Raw genomic sequence first — 6,000 nt, forward strand, 5'->3', positions numbered from 1 at the left:
GGAAGAAAAACCAAGATAGCGCCAGTTCCTTCTTCCTTCTAAAGCCCCACTGGCGCCTCCAGCTGGTGGACCCAAACACATGCCTGCCGACATGGAAGTCTGAGCATGGCAGCAGCTTTGCAGCCTCTGCCCAGAAAGGGTTTGGGTGGGGACATGGGCTGCTGTCTACCTACCACTTCCTTCTCATTTATTACTGTACAGTATGGGGAATAGTAAAAATATGTAATTGTAGGATGCATAATCATAGAAGCTATTACATATAATTGCAGGATTAGGAGCAGAGCAATTATTATGCAATATAACAAATTTTGTAATGAAATTAATTTTACAGAGCTCATGAATCATATAATTGTGTTACACCCTCCAGAAAACTGAGTGTGAGTCTTGTTGACATTGGGTGATCCTGACGTGTGGTGTAATGAAAAGGTATGAATAAATAGGGGTGGGATTAGGGTAGATTAAGGGGGTGGGATCAAGAGTGGAGGATGGGGTGAGGCTGGGGCTGCTGGTTCCTGTGAGAGTAGAGGGTGGGGTGAGTGGGAGGATGGTGCTGGAGTTAGCCTAAGGTTGGGAGAAGTGAGGAGGGGAAGCTGAAGAAGAATTGATTAGGTCAAGGGGTTGACATATTATGGTCCATGGACCAAATCTGGCCAGCCACCTGTTTTTGTTGTTTTTAAATTGATTTAAAATTCAGATAAAATAAAATTAGCCATATTCAAGTATACGATCTCGTGGCATTTAGTATATGTATGTTGTTGTTCCACCATGAGAACTATCCAATTCCAGAATTTTTTCCTCTTCCCAAACTGAAACTCTGTCCCCATTAAACACTGACTCCCCATCCCCCTTTTCATTCCACTCTCTGTCTCTGTGAATCTGATTCCTCTATGGACCTTATTTAAGTAAAATCACACAGTATTTCTCCTTTTGTGTCTGGCTTATTTCATTCAGCATAATGTCTTCAAAGTTCATCATGCTCTAGCAGGTGTCAGAATGTCCTTCCTTTTTAAGGCTGAATAATATTTTATTGTATGGTTGGACCATATTTCATTTATCCATTCATTGTTCAGTGGATATTTGGGTTGCTTCCATCTTTTGGCTATTGTTACTAATGTTGCTATGAACATGGGTGTGCAGGTATCTCTTTGATACTCCGCTTTCAATCCTTTCAGGTATATATACCCAGAAATAGAATTCCTGGATAACATGGTAATTCTATTTTTAACTTTTTGAGGAACCTCCATACTGTTTTCCACAGCAGCTGCACCATTTTACATTCCCATGAACAGTGCACAAGGGTTCCAATTTCTCCACATCCTTGCTAACACTTTTTAAAAATAGTAGCCATCCTAGGCCCACATGGGTGACTGGGAGGCTCCCCACTTCCCCCTTCCCCTTTCCTCCTTCCCCCTTCCCCAATTAAAAAAAAAATAGTAGCCATCCTGATGGGTGTGAGGTGGAATCCTCAATTTCTTAATCCTTAGTTTCTGCTTACTAGTATTGTTTTTAAAGATTTTATTTATTTTTTAGAGAGGGGAAGGGAAGGAGAAAGGGAGAGAAGCATCGATGTGCAAGAGATACATCTATCAGTTGCCTCCTGTGCACCCCCAACAGGGGACCTGGCCCACAACCCAGGCACGTGCCCTGACTGCGAATCAAACCAGCTACCTTTTGGTTCATAGTCCAGCACTAAATCCACTGAGCCACACACCAGCCAGGGCTTATTATTTTTCAATTTTTATTTGTTTTATTTTTAATCCTCACCCAAGGATGTTTATTGATTTCAGACAGAGAGAAAGGGTGAGAGAGATACCGATGTTAGAAACATCGACTGGTTGCCTCCTGTATGCACCCTAACCAGGGACTGAGCCCGCAACATTTTGGTGTATGGGATGACCCTTCAATTAACTGAGCTGCCTGGCCAAGGCTATTTTTTTATTAATCACACTTATGTATCCTTAAATTATATTTATGGATGTATCTTGTGGGGGTAAATATGTATAACTAGTTTTTGAGCTTTATAAATGTGGTGTCATGTTCTCTTTTTTCACTCAGCATCACACTTCTAAGACTCCTGTGTCATTTGTCAGAGAAGAATCTCACTCATAGAGAATGGCAGACATACACCTGTTCCTGGTCCGTAGGCGACTCAGAGGATCAGAGCAAGATGGTTTGTTTCTCACAGCACAGCAAGCAGCATGTGCCTTGGTCACCAAGCTCCACGGGTGACAGGATGGACCCCACATACTGAGGGGCACAGGGCCAGGGGATGAACATATTTTGTAGCCAGCAGCAAACAAGCCAGTTCCCCTGTCAGGAAGTGAGCAGTTATGCAGAAGATACACTGCATGGCCCACCTGTCTCACTATGAAAACTGCTGGGTCTCAGGGAAGATAAAGTCTGTGGTCTGGCACAGTCACCAAGAACGTTCAGTGACACTCAAGGCTCTCCTTTCTGGCATCATGCAGACAGCTGTAGTCCATCTTTTTATATCTATATAATATTCTTGTGTGAAAATACTGTGACAGTGAGGCTGCTTCCAGTCTTTTTGCCCATGTGCAAGTCTTGAGGGTGGAATTGCTGAGTTGTGGGTAACCCCTGTGGTTTAGCCGGTTTGCTCCACTTTTAGCCCTTTTTGCTTTTATTTGCAACTAAAAGTACTCGTGGAAAACTCACTCCCAATCATGGATCCCATGGCCCGACTCTGGCCACTCAAATACTGAAACAGCCCAGATCTTAGGAGTCCCTGCATTTACCACGAAAACCCTGAGCTGAGTGCGACTGTTCCCGCCCCCCTGGTGGGATGGAGGGTCAAAACAAATTAAATTTAGTTGCAGAAAAATGAAGTTTCCGTTCTTTGCATCTCTGAATTTATAAAATGTGATTCTCACCCACTACATCAAAACAAAACAATTCCAGACAAACATGAATTTGGGGTTGGGGGGGTAGTGTCCCTAGCTTTTGTGTCCTAACTTGCCCAAGCTAAGAGCAACTGCTGCCCCATGTCCCTGATTCAAATTATGACTCTGCCCCTTCCACAAAAATCTCACCTTTCCGGAATTCAGTTTTACTGCCCTGATTTGGGGCAATGCTACATGTGGGTAAGTTGGTTAGTGGACAGGAAGCATGTTCAACAGCATCAGAACACAGTAGGTACTATGTGAGTATTTTTGCATTTCTGGGGATGCAAAGCCACCACCATGGGTCTGAGGCTGGGTACTTTTTCTTTTTTTTAATGTCTGCTGTTAATAAAATATTTTTACAGAGACCAAAAAGTCAGAATAGTGCAAAACATCTCAACATCATGCATTCATGACCACTTTTCATGGTTTTAAACATTTGTTCCAAGTCACATATTTACAGAGAAATGGGGGCACCTGTGCAGATGCTGGACCAACAGGATGGAATTAAAAGTGTTTTGATTTCACATTTGCAATCACATGCTAAGAGAAGGTGTGTAGAGAAAGAACCTCTGGACTGGGGGGCAGGTTTCAAGGTCAGAGGGGCAGGGCCAGGGGTGGGCTCTGAGCCCACCCTACCCTACTGTGTGGCTGTGGATGTATAGGGAACCCTATGCCTGTGGCCTGTGCCTCTAAAGAGCCACTATGGCTGGGTAGCGGTGAGGGGATGGAAGCGGGTTTTACTCAACACCATCAACTTGATTTCTCTCTTTAAAAAAAAAAAAAAGGCAGAGAAAAGCAACACGTCAGCGAAGACAACTTTGGTCCTTAACAATTCATAGGAAAGGATGTTCAAGGGACAGATAGGATTGTGATACAAACCAAGTCTCCAGCAAGCGCCCCTTTGTCTGCACCCAGACAACAGCCTGTGGTGACTCCAGGATGTCCCTGCTCTGCCCTACCCCTCAGTGTCCTCATCTGCAAGATGGACAGCGCAGGGGGTGAGGGTGGAGGACAGTAAGGTCTCTGAGGTCCCAAGGATTTCCAGTTGGGTGATAAGTATTTTTTGCATCTCTGATGGGGGCATGATGAGGGTTCAGGCTCTGGTGCCTGAGTCGAGAGACAGGGGCCATGGCCAGGTACCTCCTCATTTTAGGTAAATCCTTCTAGGTGAGACTAGTGAGGGATAGAAGAGTGGGTCCCTTTTCCTCTAGCTCCTCAATTTTGCCATTTCTCCCATCTCCGAGTTTCCCCATCTCAGGGTCTCTCTCTGTTCCCACTGGGGTGTGATCTCACTCTCCCAATTTCTTACCTTCTTTGTCTGTGTCCTTCCCCTATGTCTCTGTCCCTCTTTGGGAGGGAATTGGCTCTGTCCAAAATGTCCTTCAATGTCACACTCCTCTACCTTATCAGGGACCCACTCTACTTCATTCTTTCCCTGATCCCATGGAAAACTGGAGCCAGCTCCTGCCAGGAAGTGAGGCCCACTGCAACCTTGAGATGCCACCAGGGTTCAGAACCCTGACCACCCCAGGAAAAGTGGCCAAAGCATAGAGGTGTCATCCAAGGTTGGGCATGGCACACACTTGCCAGGTGGACTTAGGAAAAGATCTGCTCCTCTTTTGAATCTTCTTCCAATACAGAACCTTCTCGATTTCAAATCCTTCCAGCTCCCTGGATTCCCCTCCTGTCTCTTCCATGTCCCTCTTGTCCTCCCATCCCTCTGTGTCTTGTGATTCAGCCACAATGTGGCTGGAATGTGTGTGCCCAGATCTGTGTGGAAGGGGAAGGCTGATAAGGGATTGTTATAGACGGACACACATGGATGTGGGGATACACAGATATATCCCCCAAGGCATAATTCAGCTAGGCATACCCTGTTTCATCTCTGCTCAGTGTCTGTGGGCCTTGAGAGGCCTCAGACCCCATTCTGGGGACAACAGAGCCTGTCACAGACACCTCCAGTCCCATGGCTTCTAGGACAGCGGGTGGTAAGTCCTGAGGGGGAGCAGTTACAATTTTCTACAAGAAAAGATATTTGTAATGAATTTTGAGGATTTAGAGTTCTCTGGGAAAAGAGGGAGAAAATTTCTAAAGTCCATGCCTGGCCTGGTGCTGGGGAACCCTACACTATCCCCCTCTAGTTTCCCGTGCCTTGCTGTTCTTTCCTGTCTGGAGAATTCTGGCAGAGGAAGAAGAGGTGGGGGTGGGGCTGGATCCAGGGTATCCCAAATCCTCACTTATGTTGGCGGGTGGTCAAGAGTTCTCCTACAGGGTCCTAGTGGAAAGGGCTGAGGGCAGCCAGAGGTGGGAGGGGGCAGCTGCGGGAGCCTTGGCCCATCACCCCTATCCATTGTTGGTTGGGGGACATCCCCTGAAGGGGGTTAGCAGCAATGGGGAGCTCTGTTGGGTCACCCTTGGATGGGGCACACAGGCCAAAGGGACTGGGGAGAAGGCGTGACACTGGGACCCACAGCAACTATCAGTTTTGCCATCTGTCAAATGGGTGGGTTGAACTCTGATATGAAGACTGGGCATGGTGGGGGTGGGGTGGAGTTAAGAGGTGAAAAAAACCCATAGGTTACTGCGGGTGCCCCAGAGCCGTTCCCTGGGCCTTCAGGGTTTGGGCGCCCGAGGGCGCATGTGCTTTTGAAATCCCATCTTCGTCCCTCTTCCCGTTTATCCTTTGCACAAACATAAAAAGGGACTTCGGTCTTCCAAGGCCCTCCAGCTACTATCCTAGTCCCTCCAGCTCCCAGACCACCACAGACCACCCACACCTTGCCCCGGGCCCGCCCCTTAAGAGTTCCAAACTTGGCAATTGGTCTTGGGCCCCAGGGTTGGGGACCCATCTTATGGCTTTTCCATGGGACAGGAGGCAGGGGACCAGAGCTGTGAGGCCTGGCCTCCTCCATAAGGGGCGGGGTTCTCCCATCCTAGCTTGAAAGGCAGCGCAGGTTCTGCGGCCCTTTTCCGGAGATGAGAGGGTGGGGCATCGCCCATTCACAATTCCCCAGAGCCGGAAGCTAAGTCAAGGGCGCGGGTGCAGACCACTCTGCGCAAAACCCGGAGGCTTGCACTCAGGAAGATCCCAGTACAC

This window comes from Furipterus horrens, unplaced genomic scaffold (genome assembly GCF_987537825.1).
Source record: "Furipterus horrens unplaced genomic scaffold, mFurHor1.1.pri manual_scaffold_10, whole genome shotgun sequence".
Taxonomy (NCBI): domain Eukaryota; kingdom Metazoa; phylum Chordata; class Mammalia; order Chiroptera; family Furipteridae; genus Furipterus; species Furipterus horrens.